Source organism: Poromitra crassiceps, assembly GCF_964638095.1.
Source record: "Poromitra crassiceps genome assembly, chromosome: 3".
Classification (NCBI taxonomy): Eukaryota; Metazoa; Chordata; class Actinopteri; order Beryciformes; family Melamphaidae; genus Poromitra; species Poromitra crassiceps.
The window spans coordinates 7,931,809-7,944,308 of record NC_139625.1 but is presented as its reverse complement, the minus strand read 5'-3'; positions in this window follow the sequence as shown (position 1 = coordinate 7,944,308).

Below are 12,500 nucleotides of genomic sequence, written 5' to 3'. Positions count from 1 at the left end.
TCTATAAGGGTGACCACTCTTAAGATAAATCCCCTGTGTTTGCAGTGTAGTTTCCATTCTGTCAGAAGCTGCAGAGACAGGACGAAAACGTTCAAAAATAGAGTTGGGAAAATACGTAAATGCACTTTTCCCAAAACTTAAATAGCTCAACTGGAAACTGTTGCAAAGTGTGAAAATGGGACATTAGTGTCTTGCACTGCAGTCAGATGGGAAGCAGTTGAGAAATAGTTGCACTCCAAAGTCAACTGAAGGGAGACGTAAGGAGGAGGGGCTTCACTGAAGGGAGATGTAAGGAGGAGGGGCTTCTGGTAAAACAGCACTGCTCATTTCTCCTCAGTCCTTCCCGTTTCTCTGTCATCCCTTTTTCCATTTCAAGGCCTTTCTGCTGGACTTCCCAGCATGCATCAGCAGCATGCAGGCAAACACACCTCTGTCTTCAGCAGCTCTGTGTTTGTGATGCCAGGGGGAAAAATGCCCAGGGCTATCTATCTATCTATCTATCTATCTATCTATCTATCTATCTATCTATCTATATATCTATCTATCTATATATATATATATATATATATATATATATACTGTATATATATATAATGTATGTTTGAATGGAACCTGCTCCCCAGAGACATCTCTAAAGAGAATGGTAAAACAAAATTTTAATCGTTACTGAAACAGCATCTCAAATCTTAAACTAAATGTATAATGTGTTTATGGAAAGAGAGACTGAAACTGGTGTCATGTAATGTGAATCTTTCAGTCTCTGCATGGGCTGTGCACTGAACTGTTATTGTCCACTGATATTGTATGTCTGATAACATATACCTTATTGCACTACTTAAGTTACAATACAATAACTTAACAATGCAAAACACTATTTTGTGTATTGTATTTATTGTATTTTCTGTATTACTGTAGTTGCTATGTGATCGGACCCCAGGAAGAATAGCCGCGTAGCATCCTGCTGCGGCTAATGGGGATCCTAATAAACTAAACTAAAGCTCACCCTTGCTATTTATTAGCGTAATTGAGTCTTTCCTGTATTTTATTCCTGTGTGCCTTGGTATCGGAAATAAATGTATTGTATGAAGGATAACTATAGTGCTTCTTGGTGTGGGATAAACACTGTATTGGCTTATTACAGCATAGCTTCATAGTTTTTCATTGGTAATTGACGGGATCACACACATTGTAGTTGTTGGTGAGTTTACAGTACCCGACAGCGTAGGTAGATGTCAACTCGGTCATTCTCTTGCCCTTGACCTTTGTTGATGGTAAATGAGAAAGCCAGTCTGATTTAGAACTGCCTTCTAACAAAGGTGATGTTAGGGTTGCTGTGAGACATGTGGATTTAGGTGCGGATACTTAATGTCCAAGACACACTTGGTAACTGAAGTCTCGATAACTAGGAATGCTGTAGCACTTGAAAGCTGAGTCTGCAAGGTTCGAAGATGGGAACTGTTGCAGAAGGTTGCCGTGAGGTTAGTCTATGAACAACTGCAGAGGACTTGCAGAGCACAACCTTATAGGACCCGACTATGACATCACACTGCGTAGTGACATCATCAGTAAGGCCATCAGAGATATGATTCAAGGCACTCATGAATCATGACATCATCACCGTCTGTGACATCATCACCGTCTGTGACATCATAGTAGGAATGATGACATCATCTAACAGGTGAAGGGAAGCTCATCACTTCTGTCACGGTGAGGAATTATTGGCAGGAAGATCCTTTCACCTTGTTTGTCCCTACAGAAATCTCACATTCAACCGCCTTGTCCATCATCTGCACCACCACCATCTATCCGGGTGTCGTTCTTGAGAGTACGGTCAGGAGGCACGGTGGCCCAGTGGTGGCGCTGTCCCCTCACAGCTAGAAGGTTGTGGGTTCGATTCCCGCCTGGGCGCTGAGGGTCAAAAGACTATGACTAAAACTAAATCAAAATTTGCTGTCAAAATTAACACTGCTGGAAGGTTAGGCAAAAATGAATGCAAGGTCAATGGGGTCACGCGCCTGCATGTACAGTACAAGCTGACTGAAGCTCAGTGAAATGTACTTTGTGTGCACTGTGGAGGACACTGTGTGCACTGTGTGCACTGTGGAGGACACTGTGTGCACTGTGTGCACTGTGGAGGACACTGTGTGCACTGTGTGCACTGTGGAGGACACTGTGTGCACTGTGTGCACTGTGGAGGACACTGTGTGCACTGTGGAGGACACTGTGTGCACTGTGGAGGACACTGTGTGCACTGTGGAGGACACTGTGTGCACTGTGGAGGACACTGTGTGCACTGTGGAGGACATTTCAGTGAGCGTCAGTCAGCTTGTCCGTACAGCAACGTGACCCCATTAACCTGCCATTCGTTTTTGCCCAACTTTCCAGAGCTATGAGGGACAGGATGGATTGTGCTGAGCCTGGTAAGTAGCAGATGGGGCTGGACGTTAAAATCAATCAGTGCAAGAGAAGAAACAAAACGGTCTCCTCATTTTTCAACTTCATCTGATCTGATCATTCCAAAACACAGATATTTTCACTACGACGTACCTTCAGGAAAGCCCCTTTGAGCCCGTCGCTGTATAATATCACCCATTTAGTGCAGTTTCTGCTTATTTTTCACCTCCGCCTCTTCCTTTCTTCCACAAGCCAAAGACCAGACAAGGGCTGACAACGACAACGACATGTGCAACTTTTTATCGGACGTATTCTGGATGAAGTAGCTAGATTACAAAACCGTCAAAGTGGTGAGCGAGAGTGGTGGGAAAATGGAAGGCAAACACTGCTTTGTTTCATGTATCTGGTTTGTTTATCCTCAGTCCTAGGTCTTACGCAGGGACAGAACGTACATGCTAGTTGACTGTCGGCTGTAGTCTTTGCGGTGCAGAACGTACGTGCTAGTTGACCGTCGGCTGTAATCTTTGCGGTGCAGAACATACGTGCTAGTTGACTGTCGGCTGTAGTCTTTGCGGTGCAGAACGTACGTGCTAGTTGACCGTCGGCTGTAGTCTTTGCGGTGCAGAACGTACGTGCTAGTTGACCGTCGGCTGTAGTCTTTGCGGTGCAGAACGTACGTGCTAGTTGACTGTCGGCTGTAGTCTTTGCGGTGCAGAACGTACGTGCTAGTTAACTGTCGGCTGTAGTCTTTGCGGTGCAGAACGTACGTGCTAGTTAACTGTCGGCTGTAGTCTTTGCGGTGTAGAACGTACGTGCTAGTTGACCGTCGGCTGTAGTTTTTGAGGTGCAGAACGTACGTGCTAGTTGACTGTCGGCTGTAGTCTTTGCGGTGCAGAACGTACGTGCTAGTTGACTGTCGGCTGTAGTCTTTGCGGTGCAGAACGTACTTGCTAGTTGACTGTCGGCTGTAGTCTTTGCGGTGCAGAACGTACGTGCTAGTTGACTGTCGGCTGTAGTCTTTGCGGTGCAGAACGTACGTGCTAGTTGACTGTCGGCTGTAGTCTTTGCGGTGTAGAACGTACGTGCTAGTTGACCGTCGGCTGTAGTTTTTGAGGTGCAGAACGTACGTGCTAGTTGACTGTCGGCTGTAGTCTTTGCGGTGCAGAACGTACGTGCTAGTTAACTGTCGGCTGTAGTCTTTGCGGTGCAGAACGTACGTGCTAGTTAACTGTCGGCTGTAGTCTTTGCGGTGTAGAACGTACGTGCTAGTTGACCGTCGGCTGTAGTTTTTGAGGTGCAGAACGTACGTGCTAGTTGACTGTCGGCTGTAGTCTTTGCGGTGCAGAACGTACGTGCTAGTTGACTGTCGGCTGTAGTCTTTGCGGTGCAGAACGTACTTGCTAGTTGACTGTCGGCTGTAGTCTTTGCGGTGCAGAACGTACGTGCTAGTTGACTGTCGGCTGTAGTCTTTGCGGTGCAGAACGTACGTGCTAGTTGACTGTCGGCTGTAGTCTTTGCGGTGTAGAACGTACGTGCTAGTTGACCGTCGGCTGTAGTTTTTGAGGTGCAGAACGTACGTGCTAGTTGACTGTCGGCTGTAGTCTTTGCGGTGCAGAACGTACGTGCTAGTTGACCGTCGGCTGTAGTTTTTGAGGTGCAGAACGTACGTGCTAGTTGACTGTCGGCTGTAGTCTTTGCGGTGCAGAGCGTACGTGCTAGTTGACTGTCGGCTGTAGTCTTTGTGGTGCAGAGCGTACGTGCTAGTTGACTGTCGGCTGTAGTCTTTGCGGTGTAGAACGTACGTGCTAGTTGACTGTCGGCTGTAGTCTTTGAGGTGCAGAGTGTACGTGCTAGTTGACTGTCGGCTGTAGTCTTTGCGGTGCAGAGCATCTTTGCGGTGCCGAGCGTACGTGCTAGTTGACTGTCGGCTGTAGTCTTTGCGGTGTAGAACGTACGTGCTAGTTGACTGTCGGCGGTAGTCTTTGCGGTGTACAACGTACTTGCTAGTTGACTGTCGGCTGTAGTCTTTGCGGTGCAGAACATACTTGCTAGTTGACTGTCGGCTGTAGTCTTTGCAGTGTAGAACGTACTTGCTAGTTGACTGTCGGCTGTAGTTTTTGCGGTGTAGAACGTACGTGCTAATTGACTGTCGGCTGTAGTCTTTGCGGTGCAGAGCGTACGAGCTAGTTGACTGTCGGCTGTAGTCTTTGCGGTGTAGAGCGTACGAGCTAGTTGACTGTCGGCTGTAGTCTTTGCGGTGTAGAGCGTACGAGCTAGTTGACTGTCGGCTGTAGTCTTTGCGGTGCAGAACGTACGTGCTAGTTGACTGTCGGCTGTAGTCTTTGCGGTGCAGAACGTACGTGCTAGTTGACTGTCGGCTGTAGTCTTTGCGGTGCAGAACGTACGTGCTAGTTGACTGTCGGCTGTAGTCTTTGCGGTGTAGAGCGTACGAGCTAGTTGACTGTCGGCTGTAGTCTTTGCGGTGCAGAACGTACGTGCTAGTTGACTGTCGGCTGTAGTCTTTGCGGTGCAGAACGTACGTGCTAGTTGACTGTCGGCTGTAGTCTTTGCGGTGCAGAACGTACGTGCTAGTTGACTGTCGGCTGTAGTCTTTGCGGTGCAGAACGTACGAGCTAGTTGACTGTCGGCTGTAGTCTTTGCGGTGCAGAACGTACGTGCTAGTTGACTGTCGGCTGTAGTCTTTGCGGTGCAGAACGTACGTGCTAGTTGACTGTCGGCTGTAGTCTTTGCGGTGCAGAACGTACGTGCTAGTTGACTGTCGGCTGTAGTCTTTGCGGTGTAGAGCGTACGAGCTAGTTGACTGTCGGCTGTAGTCTTTGTGGTGCAGAGCGTACGAGCTAGTTGACTGTCGGCTGTAGTCTTTGCGGTGTAGAACGTATGTGCTAGTTGACTGTCGGCTGTAGTCTTTGAGGTGCAGAGTGTACGTGCTAGTTGACTGTCGGCTGTAGTCTTTGAGGTGCAGAGTGTACGTGCTAGTTGACTGTCGGCTGCAGTCTTTGCGGTGCAGAACGTACGTGCTAGTTGACTGTCGGCTGTAGTTTTTGAGGTGCAGAACGTACGTGCTAGTTGACTGTCGGCTGTAGTCTTTGCGGTGTAGAACGTACGTGCTAGTTGACTGTCGGCTGCAGTCTTTGCGGTGCAGAACGTACGTGCTAGTTGACTGTCGGCTGTAGTCTTTGCGGTGCAGAACGTACGTGCTAGTTGACTGTCGGCTGTAGTCTTTGCGGTGCAGAACGTACGTGCTAGTTGACTGTCGGCTGTAGTCTTTGCGGTGCAGAACGTACGTGCTAGTTGACTGTCGGCTGTAGTCTTTGCGGTGCAGAACGTACGTGCTAGTTGACTGTCGGCTGTAGTCTTTGCGGTGCAGAACGTACGTGCTAGTTGACTGTCGGCTGTAGTCTTTGCGGTGCAGAACGTACGTGCTAGTTGACTGTCGGCTGTAGTCTTTGCGGTGCAGAACGTACGTGCTAGTTGACTGCCGGCTGTAGTCTTTGCGGTGTGTTCAAGTGCAACTTTTTGGCCCCGGCACAGGAGACGTGAGGTGACTCAACAGTCGGCCTGCTGTCTGGGTCAGTACAGTGGTGAGGGCTTTACACCAGTCTGACTGTGTCTGCTACAATCATTATGATTCAGCTTTTTATAGCCACGCACACACACATACACACACACACAGACACTCACACACACACAGACACTCTCACACACACACACATACCGACACTCACACACACAAACACATGCGCATGCACATGCGCGCGCACACACACAACCAGCTATGTTTAGTCATACAGTCATGCTGATACACTGCAATAAATGGTCGTTAGATACATTTGTGTGAACACACACACACACACACACACACACACGCACACGCACACACACGATACAGACATCCGTTCTTCTCTGTCTCCCATAAGTCTGGACTCAATAAAGTCTCTCTCTCTCTCTCTCTCTCTCGCTCTCTCTCTCGCTCTGTCTCTCTCATCTCTCTCCCATCTCCCTATGTCTCTCTCTCCCCATCTTTCTGTCTCTCTCTCCTCTCTCTCTCTCACACTGTCTCTCTCTCCTCCCCCCCCCCCTTGCTCTCTCCCTTACCCCCCCCCCCCCTTACCCCCATTGTTGTGTTAATGTTTCCCATTCCCCCCCACTTTTTACTCTGTGTCGTCGTGTCGATATGGTTGGGCTGGTGTGTGTGTGTGTGTGTGTGTGTGTGTGTGTGTGTGTGTGTGTGTGTGTGTGTGTGTGTGTGTGTGTGTGTGCGCGCGGCGTGAGTGGATGCTTGTGTGTGTGTGTTTGTGTGTGTGTGCGTGCGTGCACGTGTGTGTGTGTGTGTGTGTGTGTGTGTGTGTGTGTGTGTGCGTTTGTTTGTTGGATCATTTGTCCAGCTGTGATCTTTAGGCCTCGTTTTGAAGCCTGGGAATAAAGTAACTCATGCCTTCTTCCCTTCTGTACTCATCATTTATCTGTTTGTCTCCCTCTTCCTCCACACACACACACACGCACACACACACGCACACACACACACACACGCATACACACACGCACACGCACACACGCACGCACACACACACACACACACACACACGCACGCACACACACACACACACACACACACACACACACGCACACGCACACACGCACGCACACACACACACACACACACACACACACACACACACACACACACGCACACGCACACACACACGCATACACACACGCACACGCACACACGCACGCACACACACACACACACACACACACACACACACACGTGGCGCTCTGGCCTCACATCACACAGCATGGCTGTGCTGTTTGATCTCTCTACCTCCCGCTGCAAAAAATGTCAGCACTTGTGCGGCTGCATGGTTTTATCTTGTATTCCAAATTTGCTTTGTTTCTTTGACACTGTTTTGGATTCATGTTACTTAGTTCAGGCAATAACAAGAAGATAGAAAAATGATAAGCGTTCCAACAAGGGTTCAACCGATATGCGCTTTATGAAGGCCAATACCGAGATTTATATATTGAGATCTTTAAATAAACTATTTCAGGGGCAAAAAAGACTAAACTAACACTGAAACTAATAACAACTAAACTAAAACGAAGCATTTTCAAAAAAATAAAAAATAAACTAAACGATCAAACCCACCTTAAAAACTAATGAAAACTAAACTGAAATTGAAAACAAAATGTCAAAACTAATCAAAATAAAAATGAATGAAAAAATCCAAAACTATTATAACCTTGCATGGGTCGGGAAATGTGGTCAAACCACAGCTACTGTGCTTACTTCCAGCCATGCTGGAACTACTTTTAAGTAGGGGGTACTGTAAGGAAGGGACTCTCGGCGCTGCCCACAAGGTCAGCAGCGAAGAAAATTTGACGTTTTTGGGACTTTTAGCCAATTTTAAATTAACATTACGATTATACTGTTGTGATGTCATTATTCAGTATCTTCTCCTCTTCTCTGCAGCATTACTCAATTTACCCTCAGGAATCAGGGACAGTGATAGCCTACCTTCTATTCCTCCCATCTTCTCTTTCTTTTTTTCTCAGTCTTGTCATCTCGTATCTCTTTCTCTTCACAAAGCGTCTCTCCGACTCCGTGAACAAAGTAAACACAGCTAATTGTAAACACTAGTTTCAACGAGAGGCTAAGTAAACAAAACTTCAGCATTTCCCGGAGTGCACCCTTCACATTGTGTGGATCCTATTTTTACCCAAGAACCACTGCGTTGAGCAAATATCGTCTATGGAGAAGATATCCACTACACAGCACAGACTCATGCACAGAAACGCAGTACTCGAGCCAAATCCAAACAATTTCGAAAATTCCATCTCTTGCCACCAGGGGGTGCTGCAGCACCCACCGCACCCAGCTTCCCGCACGCTTGCTTACTTAATTAATTTCATTTCTCTCCCTGTCTCTCCTGCAAAGCGCAGTGCGCTCTGGGAGCTGTAGCGCTGTTAGAGAAATCTTCAGGTACGCGCTAGTGATTGCGGAGGCCTCACGATATGACGTGCCTGGTTCACTACAGTCACCATGAAATGGACCTTAAAGTGATACCGATACCAATAGACGGGGCCCGCCCGTGCCTATCGGCGAACTAGGAGGGCGCCGATAGCGGCACTTTGGAGAGGCGGCAAAAAATAACAAAACTCTGTCACACACTGAATTGGCACAGAAGATCGACATGGAGACGTGATGCAGGCACGCCGTGTACGCTTGTGAAAGGTAAGAAGACAAGCTTTATTCGCTATCTAGTTGTAATAATGAAATCTGCTGTTTATGTTTACTTAATATGTGCTTGCGCTGCCATGCGCACGTGTGTGTGTGTCTGAATGTGTGCGTGCTTTACGCACATGAGAAAGTGATGTGTTCGCATGTGTGTATAGAACGTGTGTACGTCTGCCATAATGAGGTAATGTAATGTAATGTAATGTGGAAGAGATTTGCACTGCTGTGTTGTTTAAATTGTGAATCTGACTGCTGATTATGTGCGTGCCCGCGTTGCGCCGCCGTGCGCACCACGTGTGTGTGTGTGTGTGTGTGTGTGTGAGTGTGTGTGTGTGTGTGTGTGTGTGTGTGTGTGTGTGTGTATGTGTGTGTGTGTATGTGTGTGTGTGTAGGTGTGTGTGTGTGTGTGTGTGTGTGTGTGTGTGTGTGTGTGTGTGTGTGTGTGTGTGTGTGTGTGTGTGTGTGTGTGTGTGTGTGTGTGTGTGTGTGTAGGAGATATTTGCACTGGTATTATATTGAGGAGCTGAAATTGGATGATTTGGGAAATAGCTGTTGAGTTAGGCTGTGTTTGGCGCGGTGCCTTAATAATCCACCAGTGGCCAGTAGGGAGTCAAATGTGTGAGTGTGTGTGTGGTTCCGCAGAGTATACGGACAGAATTCTGTCTCCGTCTCTGTCTTTAATGTAGAGTATAATTTGGCCTTTAGTCATTATGTAATCATTCCAATTTGAGCAGCTATAGTACAGAGACAGAAAATTCATATCTGTCCAAAAATATCCTAATTGGCGAACAGTGTGGCTAAGCAACACTCTCAGGACGTGACACAGAAATATATGAAATATCTTAAAAATTAGAACTGTCTCTACAACTGTCTCTTTTCACTTGTTTCAAAGAAAACATATCACCATCATTCTCTGGCTAAGTGCAGGGCGTTACTTTTTGCAGCGCAGGAAGAGGGAGCTCCAATAAAGAGCCTTCATTTCCTCTCCTCTTTCCTCTCCTCTCTGCTCCCGCTCTTCCTTCCCTCCATCCTGCCGCCTCTGATGATCGCTTCAGCCTTTTACACCTCCTCTGTCTTCTGTCTTTGTCTCTGTCTTTATTTGTCTCTCTTTGTCTCTTTCTTTGTCTCTCTCTGTCTGTCTTCACTTCTATGGTGTCTGCACTCTTTTGTTTTCCTTGGCTGTGCTATGGGTGTACTGTTCGACCGATGTGGGGTTTTGAACGTCGATACCGATAGGCAATTGTTTTTGGATCGAAGCTCTCGATAGATGATATATTGTGTCAATGTCCAATATCTTTACATTTGAGTAAGAGTTTTAATATCAAATGATGGTCACAATATTGTTTCCCAGATAAAAACACAATTCTGGAGAAAACAAAATGTTGTACAACAACGGCCAAAGTTTGGCCAAACTGAATATTGGCAATTGTGGCGTGTGTAAAGGTAAAGGTAAAGTCCCACACCTGAGTGTGTGAAATTTGTTCTCCGCATTTGACCCATCCCCTGGGGGAGCGGTGAGCGGCAGCAGTGCCGTGCTCGGGAATCATATGGTGATCTAACCCCCCAATTCCAACCCTTTGATGCTGAGTGCCAAGCAGGGAGGCAAACGGGTCCCATTTTTATAGTCTTTGGTAGGACTCAGCCGGGGATCGAACTCACAACCTCCCAGTCTCAGGGCGGACACGCAAACCACAAGGCCACTGAGCTGGTGTGTGTGGTGTGTGTGTGTGTGTGTGTGTGTGTGTGTGTGTGTGTGTGTGTGTGTGTGTGTGTGTGTGTGTGTGTGTGTGTGTGTGTGTGTGTGTGTGTGTGTGTGTGTGTCTGTGTGTCTGTGTGTCTGTGTGTGTGTGTGTACGTGTGCATGTGCGTGAGCAAGGCATACCCATCTATTTTGATAGGCACACAGCAATTGTTTTTTCATTATAGATTGCAGTTTAAATCTGTACTACAGTAAAAGGCATTAATTTGGCAAGTAAAGGGTCAACTTTTGATGAATTTTGCACGACTTCAAAAACAAGCTCAAACACATCAAAACACACATCCACATAAAAGGCATGAAAACGGCTTTCTATATGTATGTATGTATGTGTCTATCTAGTTAGTGTGTGCGTGTATATGCACAAGCCTCCCCTCAAATATGTAATTTTGCTCCAATGGATGTGGATGTGAAATAATCTGAATACTAATCCGAACGTTGCATCTTCGGTTATTTATTTATTTATTTATTTATTTATTTATTTATTTATTTATTTATTTATTTATTTACTGCATTTTTCTTTCCCATTTTTCTCCCCAATTCTACTTGGACTATACGTAAACTAGAACGCTTCCTCCGATCTGCATGTGCTGCAGTCGGTAGCCTTCTTTTCACCTGAAAGCGAGGAGCGAGTGTCAGCGGCAGGAGGAAGCGCGCGGGAGGCGCCAGTGCAGTGACCAGGACACATACCCCACCGGCTTCCCACCCACAAACACGGCCAATTGTGCCTGCATGGACGGCCGACCAAGGTAACACGGGGGCTCGAACCTGGAAAGCTCATGTTGGTATAGGCAGGGAATGAAGCGCTGCACTACCCGGACTTGTAAAGTCAAAGTATCGTGTATGTCATTGCGACATACATTCATTCATTTCGCTTAACTTCCCCGTTGACTCTAACCTCCTCCGATGTTTGGGCCGCGGCCTGCAGGGGGCGCCAACGCCCCAAACCGCCAACAGCCATCCGACAGCCGTCTAGGGGTTGCCGAATGGTCCCCACCCATTTTCTGCCGACCACATGGGTTCAGCCTTAATGGGCGAGGCGAGGGGCGAAATCGCTCAAATTAGGGGGTCCCATCGGTGCTGTGGTTAACGAAGAAACCGTGCAAAGACTCGCCTCACCCCTCTCTCACCCCTCTCTCACCCATCCACCCCCCATTTGTCCCCACATTGTGGTTAACGAGTGAATGCAAAGTGTTGTCCCGTACCCATTAACGCCCTCCTATATTCGATATTGTTAATTCCGCCCGACGACTGAGTCTCTTGATTTATTCATTGGCTCGTTTGACGCTCCCTGTGTCCCCGTGTGGTCGCGTTCCAGGCTTCTGATTGGCCGATTCCATCCGTTCCTTCCAGTTTGATGATCCAGTACTGTTTCCCAGAATCTTCTGGCTTATTTAGCATGCAAGCACACACACACACACGCACACACACACACACACACTCTCTCTCTCTCTCTCTCGCTCTCCATCTGTCTCTCTCTCTCTCTCTCTCTCTCTCTCTCTCACACACACACACACACACACACACACACACACAGCAGGCACGCAGCTAAGAAGCAAAAAGTAGCCAAGGCCTGAGGGGTGTGAATGGCTAATGGTTGATTGGGGTCCCCTCCTCTGTCTGTCATAAATGGTCTAACCCATGTAGGACATTAATTGATTTTTGTGGCTGTCTATAGTGAATGCTTTCTTGAAGTGTGTGTGTGTGTGTGTGTGTGTGTGTGTGTGTGTGTGTGTGTGTGTGTGTGTGTGTGTGTGTGTGTGTGTCTGCTGTGTGTGTGCGTGCACGTGCGTGCGTGCGTGTGTGTGTGCGTGTGTGTGTGTGTGTGTGTGTTGAGTTGTGTGTGCTCTTATCACTCTTAAAAGGCCTGATTGACCAGAACACCCCCTGCCTCAGACAAGCAATCAGCCTAAAAGTAGGCCTAATCACTCACCATTACGCCATCGCAGTACAGATGTTTATGTCAATGGTTCTCAAAGTGGGGTCCAGGGGACCCCCACGGGTCCCTGAGGGGGTTCCAGTGGGTCCCCAAAGAGGGCAATAATTTATATTCACTATCAGTCTATCCACAATGACAGAACGTATGATTGT